Source organism: Rhinopithecus bieti, unplaced genomic scaffold (assembly GCF_001698545.2).
Source record: "Rhinopithecus bieti isolate Rb0 unplaced genomic scaffold, ASM169854v2 scaffold_30775, whole genome shotgun sequence".
Lineage (NCBI taxonomy): Eukaryota > Metazoa > Chordata > Mammalia > Primates > Cercopithecidae > Rhinopithecus > Rhinopithecus bieti.
Genome location: NW_016813906.1, coordinates 1,142,911 through 1,158,868, shown reverse-complemented (window position 1 = coordinate 1,158,868; position 15,958 = coordinate 1,142,911). Strand labels below are relative to the sequence as shown.

The 15,958-nt window shown below is 43.5% G+C and overlaps 2 pseudogenes; one reads left to right on the top strand and one right to left on the bottom strand.

Moving 5' to 3' along the window:
- Window positions 1-15,958, bottom strand: part of LOC108513355 (interferon-induced transmembrane protein 1 pseudogene) — a 68,573-nt pseudogene that overhangs the window by 23,103 nt on the left and 29,512 nt on the right.
- Window positions 10,490-10,928, top strand: LOC108513337 (60S ribosomal protein L26 pseudogene; annotated as a pseudogene).

Here is a 15,958-nt window from a genome sequence, read left to right as displayed (position 1 = left end):
TTTTGAGACAGTCTCGCTCTATTGCCCAGGCTAGAGTGCAGTGGGGCAATCTCGGCTCACTGCAATGTCCGCCTCCTGAATTCAAGTGATTCTCCTGCCTCAGCCTCCTGAGGAGCCGGGATTACAGGCACACGCCACCATGCCCGGCTAATTTTTGTATTTTTACTAGAGATGGGGTTCCTCCATATTGGCCAAGCTGGTCTTGAACTTCTGACCTCAAGTGATCTGCCTGCCTCAGCCTCCCAAGGTGCTGGGATTACAGGTGTGAGCCACCACAGGCAGCCTTAATACTATATTTTAAGCAGTTTTGGCTTACAGCAAAATTGAGAGAAATGTCTAGATTACAAGCGTGAGCCAGCATGCCTGGCCCAGGTTATGCTTTTCTTGAGTATTATTACCTTCCTTTAGTTTAAACTTTCCTATGTCATTCTGTTATAGATGTACCTATTGTAAGAAGCATAGTCAAATCTGGTAGCCACTTGTCTTTCGATGTATGACTTTCATTTACTTATATTTGTTGTTTCAGTGATCTATATAGATTTATTTCTATCACCATGGTTGTTTTCTTTACTATTTGCAATTCTTTTTGTCAGTTTTTTCTCTTTTCTTCCTTGTCTTCTGTTGGATTGATAAATTTTTACAATGTCACTTCACTTTCAAAATCTGTACATTATATTTCTATGTTTAGGCTCTTAAATATTTAGCATATATTCTTTGTTTTCTTTCTTTTTTTTTTTGAAACAGAGTCTCACTCTGTTGCCTGGGCTGGAGTGCAGTGCAATCTCCACCTCCAGGGGCTCAAGCAATCAGCCTACCTCAGCCTCCCAAGTACCAGGGATCACAGGCACTCACCACCATGCCCGGCTAATTTTTGTATCTTTTTATAGAGATGGAATTCTTCCATTTTGCCCAGGTTGGTCTTGAACTCCTGGGCTCAAGTGATCCTCCTGCCTTGGCCTCCCACAGTGCTGGGATTATAGGTGTGAGCCACGTCACCTGGCCAAATATTTAGCATATATTCTTCACCATAAGTTTTCAATAACATCTAAAATTACTTTCTATTTGTATCCTCTTCCTGATTATAAAAAGCACATAAAGTTGGGGCACAGTGGTTCACACCTGTAATCCTAGCACTTTAGGAGGCTGAGGCAGATGAATCACCTGAAGTCAGGAGTTCAAGACCAGCCTGGCCAACATGATGAAACCCCACCTCTACTAAAAATACAAAATTTGCCGAGCATGCTGGCAGGTGCTTGTAGTCTCAGCTAGCCGGAAGGCTGAGGCAGGAGAATCACTTGAACCCGGGAGACACAAGTTACAGTGAGCCAAAATCACGCCACTACATCCCAGCCTGGGTGACAAGAGTGAAACTCTGTCTCAAAAAAAAAAAAAAAAAAAAAGTTGGCAAAATGTTAATTATTGCTAAAGCAGGGTAATGACTACAGTATTTTAAAGGACTTAGAATAAACTATCCATTGAACACACACACAATCTTTTGTTTTGTTTTGTTTTGTTTTTGAGACGGAGTCTCCCTCTGTTGCCCAAGTTGGAGTACAGTGGCACGATCTTGACTCACTGCAACCTCCACCTCCCGAGTTCAAGCGATTCTTCTGCCTCAGCCTCCTGAGTAGCTGGGACTACAGGCACACGGCACCATGCCCAGCTAATTTTTATATTTTTGGTAGAGACGTGGTTACACCATGTTGTTCAAGCTGGTCTTGAACTCCTGACCACGTGATCCACCCGCCCTGGCCTCCCAAAGTGCTGGGATTACAGGTGTGAGCCACCGTGCCTGGCCCTTTTTTGTTGTCTTTTGAGAGACTGGGTTTCTCTGTCAACCAGGCTGGAGCACACCAACACAATCATAGCTCACTGTAACCTGGCACTCCTGGCCTCAAGCAATCCTCCCCCCTCAGCCTCCTAGAGTATTAGGATTACAGGCATGAGTCACCACACTCAGCCATAATCTTTTTATAGAGGGGAGTTACTGTTTTTATTGTTTTATAAAACATACAAAATGTGTTTTATGGGGACTGTTCAGCCACATAAATACATATCCTGATAGAGTTCATCTGCACCTGTGCCTAGTCTTTCGGTCAGTCGGTTGCTTACGTTTGTGTGCCATGCTTTCCCTCTGGGTGCACTTTGCTTCTTGAGGAGATTCTTAACCATCTCTTCAATGAGAGCCTGTGACAAGTTTTACTTTTATTTTTGAGTGACAGTTTAATGGGGCATACAATTCTAGGTTGATGGTTATTTTTTTTTTTTCTCAACAAACACTTTCATAATTTTACATCTTTGTCTTCTGGCATCTATCATGGTTGATGAGAAGCCAGCTGTCAATGTAGTTGTCATTCCTTTGTAGATAATTGGTCTTCTTCCTCCTTCTGGTCACTTCTAAGATTTTTCTTTGTCTTTTCCTTTTTTCTGAGACAGAGTTTCACTCTTGTTGCCCAGGCTAGAGTGCAATGGAGTGATCTTGGCTCACTGCAACCTCCACCTCCCGGGTTCAAGAGATTCTCCTGCCTCAGCCTCCCAAGTAGCTGGAATTACAGGCACGTGCCACCATACCTGGCTAATTTTTTTTGTATTTTTAATAGAGATGGAGTTTTGCCATGTTAGCCAGGCTGGTCTCAAACTCCTGACCTCAGGTGATCTGCCTGCCTTGGCCTCCCAAAGTGCTGGGATTATAGGCGTGAGCCACCTCTCCTGGCCAACTTCTAAGATTTTTCTATTTATTTCTGATGTAGTGTCACAATGTGGCCAGTGTGTGGACTTATTTTCATATATTCTGCTTGGTATTTGGGATGCACTTTCATTTCAGGATGCATATTATTTAATTCTAGATTTTTTTTTCAATCCTAGAATTTTAAAATATTTAAATTTCCTCAGTTCTCCTTTCCAATCTACTAATATTCTAATCCTTTCTGATCCAGAGTTTGTCTCAGTTATTGACTTCTCTTTCAAGAACTGTATTTTTATTTCAATTTGTTTTCCTTATATGGATAGTATCCTTGAATTTTTCCTTTTGAGAATGTGACATTGAAGTCGAGAAAGTAGAAGCCATGGGAACCGGCAGGTCTGGAGTATTCCTGGCAGAGAGGATACCTTTAGGACTGTCTACTCCTTTACCAGCATTTACTTTCAACGTGACCTATAAGCACAGCTTGATTCGCCAGCACGTTGACCAAAGCTAGAGGCTTCTGGTGCTCTATCCACGCACTCATCACCTAGGTTCAGAGTTGTGAGTAATGTGATCCACGGACCCTCCGAGTAGCTGACTGGGTCTTGGTCTCATTAAATGAGCATATACTAACTGATAGAATCTCTACCTCTATTAGGCCAATTCCACCATATTGTATCCCAGAGATAAACACAGCGTAAGCTGACTGAGCAAGACTGCATGGTTTTAGCTGGAATGAACAACAAAAGACAAATTTTTATATTTACTTATTACTGTTCCTTTTTTAAATTAACCTATAAATGTCCACATGTTCCAGCACCATTTGTTTTGTTGTTGCTTTTTTTTTTTTTTTTGAGACGGAGTCTTGCTCTGTCGCCCGGGCTGGAGTGCAGTGGCCGGATCTCAGGTCACTGCAAGCTCTGCCTCCCAGGTTTACGCCATTCTTCTGCCTCAGCCTCCCGAGTAGCTGGGACTACAGGCGCCCGCCACCTTGCCCGGCTAGTTTTTTGTATTTTAGTAGAGACGGGGTTTCACAGTATTAGCCAGGATGGTCTCTATCTCCTGACTTCATGATCCGCCCGTCTCGGCCTCCCAAAGTGCTGGGATTACAGGCTTGAGCCACCACGCCCGGCCTTGTTTTGTTTTTAACAGATAGGGTCCCATGATGTTGCCCAGGCTAGTCTGGAACTCTTGGGCTCAGATGACCCTCCCACCTCAGCCTACCAAGTAGCTGGGACTATAGCGGCACACCACCACACCTGGCTTAAATTTTATTTTTAGCGTCAGATATGCACTTTATGGAAACCAATAAAATAATTCTATACATATAAACAAAACAGTTAAATATCACTTAGCATGATCTTGATTATATATAAAAGTGCAAACTTGCTCATTAAAATCACATGGCAGTGCTCACAAAGGTATTATATGGATGATCTGGATGCTCCAAACTGTACTAATGTTGATTTTTGGGGGTTTGTTTTGTTTTGTTTTGAGGCAGCGTCTTGCTCTATCACCCAGGTTGGAGTGCAGTGGCATTATCATAGCTCAGCTGCAGCCTTGAACTCTTGGGCTCAAACAATCCTCTCACCTCAGCCACCCAAGTAGCTGGGGCTACAAGGGCACGCCACCACAACCTGCTAAATAATTTCTTTTTTTAGAATATTTAATTTGCAACCAAAAAAAGTTTAATCTTGGCTAGAATTTGAAGATACCCAGTTGTAGAATTATTGCTCCCACTCCCTGTAGATGACTGAGTAGCTGGCTGAGTCTTGGCCTCGTTAAGTGCATGTATAGTGGCAGACAGAATCTTTACCTCCAGTTGGGTGGCAGTGGCAGTAGACAATTCTAATGTTCTTTTCCTCATGCCATGTCACGTTCAATACCAGAGTCAATCCCACTGATGCCTCTTCTCTCCCTCTTCCCTTCCTCCTTCTCAACAGTTAACATTCTTACAATTGCCCATTTTGAGCCACAGGACAGTACTATACTTTCTGACTGAGAAATTAACATATCCACATATCTTGCATTGTCTGATAAAGTGAGCTTTACTATCAGTCTGTCAGACCACTCGGGTGCTGACACACAGCACAGGTAGGTAAGGCGATTCTCTTGGCACGACCACACAGTTTGCCTACACATAGCACAATGAGCCCACTGGCTATATGCATGCCATCCACCAACCTTGAAGTTATGCTGAATGTTTTTCTTTTATAAACTTAATAGTGTTACTCTGTCTAGCATTCATCATCCTCATTTCTCACAGTGCTTCTAAATTAAGAAACATTTAGATAAAAAGAGGCTGACTAATCTACATTGAGCTTTAAATTTTTAACTCATTTCTGAAATTCCCTGACAAAGTAAAACAATGTTAAGTTTTCACATTGCAGAAAACTCTCATACTTTGGGGCTTGGCTAATTCTAGTCAGTCTCTTTTTGGATGAAGTAGTTCAAGCACAGAAGCTGTCTTCATGAAAAGAGAAAACTCTCTCCAGTTCCTCCTTAGAAAGAGGTCAGTGCCTTGATGATGTTCTCTTCAAGAGAACAATGTCCTATGTTTTTCAACAAAGAACCTGCTGTTTCCAATTCAATAACCTGTCTAAATTCACTACCAAATGCTGGTACAGAAAGAATGTTTAGTACAAAAGAAATCTATGGTCTTAGAAACCAACAGATCAAATCAGTTAATATGAAATCAAATTCAAGTTTTTAAAAAATATTTCTTCCATTTAGAAGCAAAGTATGTGTACAGATAATTTCAACAAAATTAATTTTTAAGTGAATACAGCCTGGGTGCAGTGGCTCATGCTTGTAATCCCAGCACTTTGGCAAGCCAAGGCAGGTGGATCATTTGAGGCCAGGAGTTCAAGACCAGCCACTGCCAACATGGCGAAACCCCATCACTACTAAAAATACAAAAATAAGCCGGGTGTGGTGATGTGCGACGGTAGTCCCAGCTACTTGGGAGACCGAGGCAGGAGAATCAATCACTTGAGCCTGGGAGGCAGAGGTTACAGTGAGCAGAGATCGTGCCACTGCACTCCAACCTGGGCACCAGAGTAAGACTTCATCTCAAATAAATAAATAAATAAACACAGTCTGTTAAGATGGGATGAAAGTTATCATAACTGAACTTCCCATGGCTTCTGAGGTTTCCCATGGCCTTCAAGAACTGGTGTGATCTGGCCCTTGGGGTGTCTTCCAGCCACAACCCAAGCCTTATGCGATTTGCTAATTTCGTTTTCCAGGTATGTCAGCCTTCCCTCAGCTCCTAGATGAACTGTTCCTACCACAGGTCCTTTGCATTTATTGCTTTCCCTGCCTGGAATATTCTTCTGCCTCTTCTCATTTAAAGGTCACCTCTTTTAAGAAACCTTCCCCGAGCGCCCTCCGCAAGTAGGTCAGCCTTCTTAGTCCCTGTCACCACACTCTGCCTATTTCCTGCCATAACATTAATCAGAGCCTTACTTTCTTATTGACTGGTTATTTATTATCTGTTCCCCACACGAGAATGCAAACACCATGAGGACAGGAATCTGATTTGTTTTGCTCTCCTAGACTTTATGTGCCTGGTGCAGAAGTCTACCAGCCAACGACGTCTTCCTGATACAGCTGCCTCCGATTTGGAAAAAAATCATTAATTTGATTCAAACAGTAAAGCCAAGACACTTCAATGGAGTTCATGCAGAATTATCCACATAACAGAATTTAGGATATTCCCTAAAAGCCACAAACCCTAGCTAGTCTCGAGGTTTGAAATTTTGAGTTCAATTCTGAAATATTTGTGTTATGGTTAATTCTGCACAATGGCCACTAGAGGGGGCCATGGCCAAATTATATACTCTGAAATTTAAGCTTTTTCAGAGAGAATTTTTTGAAGTTCTGCAGCCCAACCCTACTTCCAGCGTCCCTGACAGATGTCCATCCCACTTCTTTAAAAACAAACAATATATGATGAAGTCACTACCTCGTGGGACAGACTATTCTTCAGCAGGGCAGCACCGTTACTTAGAAAGTCCTCTTTGTCCTTGACCTATCTGTAACTGCCCCTCCTTGTCCAAAACCATTAAGACAGCAACACTAGGCCAGGAGCAGTGGCTCATGCCTGTAGTCCCAGCACTTTGGGAGGCCAAGGTGGGTGGATCACTGGAGGCCAGGTGTTGGAGCCCAGCCTGGCCAACATGGCAAAACCCCGTCTCTACTAAAAATACAAAAAAAAATTAGCCAGGTGTATTGACCCGAGCCTATGGCCACAGCTACTTGGGAGGCTGAGGCACAAGAATCGCTTCAGCCTGGGAGATGGAGGTTGCAGTGAGCCGAGATCTCGTCACTGCACTACAGCCTGTGGGACAGAGGGAGACTGTCTCAAAAATAAAAATAAAAGAAATCATCACTTAGAAGCAGATCTTAAAATGAGGGGGGAAAAGCCAGGCACAGTGGCTCACACTTGTAATCCCAACACTTTGGAAGACTGAGGTGGGCAGATCACTTGAGGCCAGGAGTTCGAGACCAGCCTGGCCAACGTGGTGAAACTCCGTCTCTACTAAAAATACACAAATTCCCAAGCGCCTGTAATCTCAGCTACACAGGAGGTTGAGGCAGGAGAATCGCTTGAACCTGGAGGCAGTGGTTGTAGTGAGCCAAGATTGCACCACTGCACTCCAACCTGGGCGATAGAATGAGACTTCGTATCAAAAAAAGGAAAAGAAAAGAAGAGAAAAAAGAAAATAAATCAATGCTACTTTGGGCTCTAGGCTGAGCCATATTGTCTAGAATATCATTTAGAGTCTTGGCCAGTCTATGCTGGCATGCCTCCCACCCTTCCCATCCTCAGCCACTGCTCCAGATGGAAGGCCCCTGTGTTTTCTCTCCATTGACCCACTGGCCCACTGCTTGCACAGTAAGCCTACCCCCAACATTGTCGGCACCCCCCCTACACAGGAAAATGCTTCATTTCTTGCCATGACTGAAAGCTGGCTGTCCTGAAGAAGGTCTGGCTCCCCTGCCTTTGTCTCCAGGAAAGGTGGCAGGTTCTCCCAAGGCCCCAACATCTTAAGCAGGATTGGCATTTGCCCAGCTGCCAGCATCGCTCTCAAGGCATCACTTCTGCTGGGAGATTTGTGTCATTCTGCTGCTCTACTGCCCCTTGTTTATCTACTGGTCAAGCCAGCATAGAAGACTTTGGGCTCTCATGTCGATCCAGTACTACCCTGTTCTGTGCGAATAACTTGTCCATTCCCCTCACTCCATCACTGAGCCCACACCTGGGATCTCACATTGGCCTTCACATGGGCCCTAGTAATTGTCCCTCCAGTTTACTCAGTCCCCACTCCCCATACTATCTCCTGCCTCTCACTAAGCTTCCACTACATTTGCTCCTCACAGCTCAGTCCCCACTCCCCATACTATCTCCTGCCTCTCACTAAGCTTCCACTACATTTGCTCCTCACAGCTCAGCCTTCCACTTCTTTTCCTATCCAACCTACATTCCCACTACTATTTTTCTGTCCTCCTTAATATCCTTATCCACTTATCTTTCCTCCCCATTACCCAGTGTCAAAACCCCAACTGTATAAATCCAACCATTGTTGGATTGCCCGTTTTTGTTGCTCCTACACTAAACACTGCTAGTGAAGATAACAACAGCAAATATTTATTGATAGTTATTTCAGGAGAGAGCACTGTTATTATCAGTAGATGATGAATGAGAAAAACAAGGTCCTGAGGGAATTAGTAAATCACCCTAGGTTACACAGGGAGTAAGCCACACAATCTTGCTTAATCAAATGTATTTAAAACATGTAAAGGCATGGTGGCCCACACCTGTAATTCCAGAACTTTGGGAGGCCAAAGTGGGCAGATCACTTGAGGCCAGGAGTTCGAGACCAGCCTGGCCAACGTGGCAAAACCCCATCACTACTGAAAATTCAAAAATTAGCCGGGCATGGTAGCATGCACCTGTAATCCCAGCTACACGGAAGGCTGAGGCAGGAGAGTCACTTGAAACCAGGAGGTGAAGGCTGCAGTGAGCCTGGGCAACAGAGCAAGACTCCGTCTCAAAAAAAAAAAAAGATATAGATGATGAGAACATACTTAGCAAGCTCGATCTTGGGCCGGGCGTGGTGGCTCAAGCCTGTAATCCCAGCACTTTGGGAGGCCGAGACGGGCGGATCACGGGGTCAGGAGATCGAGACCATCCTGGCTAACACGGTGAAACCCTGTCTCTACTAAAAAATACAGAAAACTAGCCGGGCGAGGTGGCGGGTGCCTGTAGTCCCAGCTACTCGGGAGGCTGAGGCAGGAGAATGGCGTAAACCCGGGAGGCGGAGCTTGCAGTGAGCTGAGATCCGGCCACTGCACTCCAGCCTGGGCGACAGAGCAAAACTCCGTCTCAAAAAAAAAAAAAAAAAAAAAAAACTCGATCTAGTGGACAAATATAGAACACCATCTCCAATAAGTAGACAAGCACACACGCATTTACAAAGATTGACAATGAACGAGGTAAGTAGTACTCAAAATTTCTGGTCTCTGAACCCCTTAACAAATATTATATTTATAAATTGTATTTACACACTTAAAACTACTGAGGACTCAATGAGCTGTGTTTATTTGGGTTATATTTACCAAGATTTATTAAATTAGAAATTAAACTGAAAGATATTTTATCTATGAACATATTAAATAAATTTTAAAATAACAATAGGCCAGATGGCTCATGTCTATAATCCCAACACTTTGGAAGGATCATTTGAAGCCAGAAGTTCAAGACCAGCCTGGGAACGTAGCAAGATGTTATCTCTACAAAAAATAAAAAATATAAAATAAAACAACAATAATTAAAAACCCATTGCATGTTCTCATAAATAAAATTTTGTGGGGAAAAAAATGCCTTTTAAAAAAAGGGGGGGAGGGGGAGAAAATGGCATTGTTTTACATTTTGGCAAATCTTTTTAACATCTGGCTGAATAGAAAAGAGCTGGATTCTCATAGCTTCTGCATTCTGTCTGTTGGGATGTGTTGTTTTGCTTGAAGTCCATAAAGAACACCCAGTCTCACATATGAGAGAAAGAAAAGTAGATCCCAATGCCCAACCAGGCCTTGGTTCTTCCAGGAGCTGGCCTGGCACACAACTGGCCTTCGTAGTCTCCTGCTGAACATAATGTCACAGAACATCCACATCAAACAAGTCCACCCTGTGACTGTGATGAACCAAAACAAAAACAGAACCAGGAACTTGTCTGAAATGACCAAACATCCTCCTTTTCCAGTCAATCTGAGTCACTGCTGACAGCTACAGCGTGGCTCCACTGAGCCCTTCTCTTCTCCTTTCCTGCAGCTGCTGTGGTGGAGTACCACAGACCTGATAAATTCAAACAGAATATAGCCTCTCTCAGTCCTGAAGTCTAGAAGTCCGAAGTGAAGGGATAGGTGGGGCCATGCTCCCTCTGAAGGCTCCAGGGAGAATCCTTCCCTGCTGCTTCCAGCTTCTGGTGGCTCCAGGCGTTCCTTGGTTGGACAACTTCAATCTCTGCCTCCACCTTCCCATGGCCTTCTTCTCTGTACCTGTGTCAAATCTCCCTCTGCTTTTGTCTTCCTCTAAGTAATCCAGATAATCTAGGATGATGTCATCTTGAGAATCTTAATCACATCTACAAAGATCCTTTTCCAAATAAGCTCACATTTACAGGTTCTGGGGGTTGGGATGTACACATACTTTTTGGGGGGCCACCATTCAACCCACTATACCTTCCCATAAATAAGATTTTTTAAACCTTTGCAGCCATCACCAAAGGTGGAGCAGCCAAAATGAAGTTCAATCCCTTTGTGACTTCTGACCGAAGCAAGAATTGAAAAAGACATTTCAATGCACCTTCCCACACTCGCAGAAAGATTATGTCTGCCCCTCTTTCCAAAGAGCTGAGACAAAAGTACAATGTTCGATCCAAGACCGTCCAAAACGATGATGAAGTTCAGGTTGTGCGAGGACACTATAAGGGTCAGCGAATTGGCCAAATAATCCAGGTTTACAGGAAGAAATATGTCATCTACATTGAATGGGTGCAGGGGAAAAGGCTAACAGCACAGCTGTCCCTGTGGGCATTCACCCAGCAAGGTGGTTATCACTAGGCTAAAACTGGACAAAGACCACAAAAACATCCTTGAATGGAAAGCCAAATCTCGCCAAGTAGGAAAGGAAAATGGCAAACACAAGAAAGAAACAATAGAAGATGCAGGAATAAAATAATCTTATTAAGCTTTTATTAAAACTTGAAGTGCGGCCAACCACGGTGGCTGACACCTGTAATCTCAGCACTTTGGGAAGCTGAGGCGGTGGGATCACAAGGTCAGGAGCTCAAGACCAGCCTGGCCAACATGGTGAAACCCTGTCTCTACTAAAAAACACAAAAAACTAGCCGGGCGTGGTGGCGGGCGCCTGTAATCCCAGCTACTCGGGAGGCTGAGGCAGGAGAATGGTGTAAACCCGGGAGGCAGAGCTTACAGTGAGCTGAGATCCAGCCACTGCACTCCAGCCTGGGCGACAGAGCGAGACTCTATCTCAAAAAAAAATACAAAAAAAAAAATTAGCCAGACGTGGTGGTGCACGCCTGTAATCCCAGCTACTCAGGAGGCCAAGGCAGGAGAAATGCTTGAACCCGGGAGGCAGAGGTTGCAGTAAACTGAGATCATACCACTGCTCTCCAACCTGGGCAGCAGAGCGAGACTCCGTCTCAGAAAAAGAAAAAACTTGAAGTAAAAAAAGATTACGATACCCGATTATAGAATTATCCCCATTTCCTAACAATCCAATCCAAAGCAAAATCCCATTTTCTTAACTGTCCCCAAAATCACCTAACACAAGCCCAAATCTACAATCATTTTCTAAAACTATCTTACTAAGGTGCCCAACAGTTCCCTATTATGTATGTTCTCCCTCACTGCAATGATTAACAAATCCGTCTTTTCCAATTAACAGCTGTGTTCCGGGTGGTCTTTGTCTGGAAGGCATTAGGCATTGACACATAGAAGGAGGAAAGAATGGTCAGGCGCAGTGGCTCACACCTGTAATCCCAGCACTTTGGGAGGCCAGGTGTGGAGGTGCATGCCTGGCACAGTTAGAAAAAGAAGGAGTGGGCCAGGAGCAGTGGTTCACATCTATAATCCCAGTCCTTTGGAGGCTGAGGCGGGTGGATCACCTGAGGTCAGGAGTTCGAGACCATGGCCAACATGGTGAAACCCTGCCTCTATTAAAAATACAAAAATTAGCCAGGGGTGGAGGTGCACACCTGTAATCCCAGCTACTCGAGAGGCTGAGGCAGAAGAATTGCTTGAACCTGGGAGGTGGAGGTTGCAGTGAGCTGAGATCGCATCATTGTACTGCAGCCTGGGCAACAAGAGTGAAACTTCGTCTTAAAAAAAACAAACAACAACAACAACAACAAAAAGGTTATTGTGGACGTTTTTCTCTGATACTATGCCAAAATTCAACAAGTTATGATTTTCTTTCTTTTTTTTTTTTTTTTTGAGACGGGGTCTCGTTCTGTTGCCCAGGCTATAGTATGGTGTTGCAACCTCGGCTCACTGCAACCTCCACCTCCTGGGTTTAAGTGATTCTCCTGCCTCAGCCTCCCAAGTAGCTGGGAATACAGGTATGCACCAGCATGCCCAGCTAATTTTTGTATTTTTAGTGGAGACAGGGTTTCACCATGTTGGCCAGGATGGTCTCTATCTCCTGACCTTGTGATCCACCCGCCTCAGCCTCCTAAAGTGCTGGGATTACAGGCATGAGCCACCACTCCCAGCCAACAAGGGATGATTTCTTAAAGGTTACTTGCAATGTGGAATCTGAAACCACATCAGTAAACATTCCATACTCTATTACATTAAAATTCATGAGTCTAGGCCAGGCACAGTGGCTCACGCCTATAATCCCAGCACTCTGGGAGGCCAAGGCAGGTGGATCACTTGAGGTCAGGAGTTTGAGACCAGCCTGGCCAACATCATGAAACCTCATCTCTACTAAAAATACAAAAAACAAACAAACAAACAAACAAAAAATCAGTGTATTTTGCACTTTGGATCATTTGTCCAGGCATAATTTTGAACATCATTCTTTGGTCACTTGGGAAATATTGGTTCATTGAATTATGCAGACCTTTTGAATGTTCACACATTTCATTATACATTTTTTAACCACACTTTTTAATATCCTCACCAATCTCATCAGAAAAGTCATTATGCTTTAAAGGACGTCAAATTTACAGAAATGAACGTAAGATTTTTTTGTTTTGTTTTGTTTTGTTTTTTTGAGAGGGAATCTCCAGCCTGGGCAACAAGAGTGAAATTCCATCTTCAAAAAAAAAGATGGGAGGGTGGCAATTCTAGGTGACATAGCCATTCTAAATGTGTACACAGCAACCAACAGAACTGCAAAATATGTGAAGAAAAACTGTAGAGGGAATATTAGACAGAAAATAAGGAAGGGTAGAGAGGAATGCAACACTATCATTAACCAACAGGAGTTGTCGACATGTATAGAACACTGCACCCAACAACAGCAGAATACACATTCTATTTAGGTGTCCATAGAACATATATCAAGACACACCATAACTGTGCCATAAAACAAACCTCAACAAATTTAAAAGAATTGAAATCATGCAGTGTGTTTTTCAACCACAATGGAATCAATCTAGATATCAATAACACACTTTTCTTCTTTTTTGTTTTTGAGATGGAATCTCGCTCTGTTGCCCAGGCTAGAGTGCAGTGGCGCCATCTTGGCTCACTGCAAGCTCCACTTCCTGGGCTCAAGCAATTTTCCTGCCTCAGTCTCCCAAGTAGCTGGGATTATAGGCACCCGCCACCATGTGTGGCTAATTTTTGTATTTTTAGTAGAGACAGGGTTTCCCATGTTGGCCAGGCTGGTCTCAAACTCCTGACTTCAAGTGATCTGCCTGCCTTGGCCTCCCAAAGTGTTGGAATTATAGGCATGAGCCACCACACCTGGCCCTACACAATCTCCTCTGTAAAATAGAAGAAAATGTTTCCTAATTCATTTTATGGAGTTAGTGTTATCCTGATACAAAAACTAGACAAAGGTAGTATGAAAAAGAAAACTACAGACCATTATCTCTCATAAACTTCAATGTGAAAATTCTCAACAAAATATTAACAAACCTACTCCAGCAATGTATAAAAAAAGTATATACACTATCATCAAGTGGGATTTATTTCAGGTATGCAAGGCTGGTTCAACATTTTGGACATAGTGTAATCCACCATATCAATAAGCTAAAGAAGAAACATTATATGATCAAATTAATTGATGCAGAAAAATCATTAGACAAAATTAAACATTCATTTATGATAAAAATAGGAATAAAGGAAGATTTTCTCAACTTTATAATGAACATCTGCAGACCTATAGTCACATTATTCTTCATGGTGAAAGAATGAATGCTTTCTCCCTAAGAGCAAGAACAAAGCAAGATGTCCTTTCTCACTACTCTGATTCAGCACAGTGCTAGAGGTTTTCAATTAATGGTGGTCTTTTGTTGATGTATCTTGGATGTGATTGAATGGCCATAGTTAACATAGAACACTTGGAAATTGTCCAATACAGAGGAACTGCAGGTGGTGTATTTAGGTAGCCCATGGAGGGAGAACCTTCCACAGATCCCACCTCTCCCACCATTTGTCTGTTTTAAGGGAATTTGCCTGGAATGCAGGGTGCACCTGTAGCACCCGGAAACCCACAGGCTTCAAGAGCCCCAGGCTGATGTCCAGACTAATGGAAGCAGAGCTGAAATGACTTCCTGCCCCCATGGGGTTATTGCAGCCATGATTGTGGCCATATATGGATATACTCATATCCAGCCCCTTAAAGGTAAGTGTTATTACTTTCCAGATTTACTATTTCCTTAATGATATAATATGTAATCTATTTCAAAGATGAAACATTCTAGACACCTCAAATCATTTTTAAAACCAGATTAGATTCAAATAAATTTCAAAAATTAACAAATAGGCCAGGTGCAGTGGCTCCCGCCTGTAATCCCAGTGCCTCGGGAGGCCAAGGTGGTCAGATCACAGAGCCCACCTCTCCCACCATTTGTCTGTTTTAAGGGAATTTGCCTGGAATGCAGGGTGTACCTGTAGCACCTGGAAACCCACAGGGAGTTCAAGACCAGCCTGACCAACATGGAGAAACACCATCTCTACTACAAATACAAACTTAGCCAGGCGTGGTGGCATATGCCTGTAATCCCAGCTACTTGGGAGGCTGAGACAGGAGAATCACTTGAACCCAGGAGGCAGAGGTTGCGGTGAGCCGAGATCATGCCATTGCACTCCAGCCTGGGCAACAAGAGCCAAACTTCATCTCAAAAAAAAAAAAAAAAAAAACCCAAAATGTGGAAGCAACTTTGGAACTAGGTAACAGGCAGGGGTTGGAACAGTTTGGAGGGCTCAGAAGAAGACAGGAAAATGTGGGAAAGTTTGGAACTTCCTAGAGATTTGTTGAATGGCTTTGACCAAAATGCTGATAGTGATATGAACAATAAGGTCCAGGCTGAAGTGGTCTCAGATGAAGATGAGGATGGGAACTGGAGCAAAGGTGACTCTAGTTATGTTTTAGCAAAGAGACTGGCAGCATTTTCCCCTGCCCTAGAGATTTGTGAAACTTTGAACTTGAGAGAGATGATTTAGGGTATCTGGAAAAATAAATTTCTAAGCAGCAAAGCATTCAAGAGATGACTTGGGTGCTCTTAAAAGCATTCAGTTTTAAAAGGGAAATAGCATAAAAGTTTGGAAAATTTGCAGTCTGACAATGAGATAGAAAAGAAAAAAACATTTTCTGAGGAGAAATTCAAGCTGGCTGCAGAAATTTGCCTAAATAACGAGGAGCCAAATGTTAATCACCAAGACAATGGGGAAAATGTCTCCAGGGTATGTCAGAGGTCTTCACCGCAGGCCCTCCTATCACAGGCCCCGAGGCCTGGGAGAAAATGGTTTCGTGGGCTGGGCCCAGGGTCCCTGTGCTGTGTGCAGCCTAGGGACTTGGTGTCCTGCGTCCCAGCCACTCCAGCCATGACTAAAAGGGGCCAAGGTACAGCTCAGGCTGTTGCTTCCGGCAGTGGAAGCCCCAAGCCTTGGCAGATTCCATGTGGTGTTGAGCCTATGGGTGCACAGAAGTCAAGAATTAAGGTTTGGGAAACTTCACCTTGAGATATGTGTGTGTGTGTGTGTGTGTGTGTATATATATATATATATATA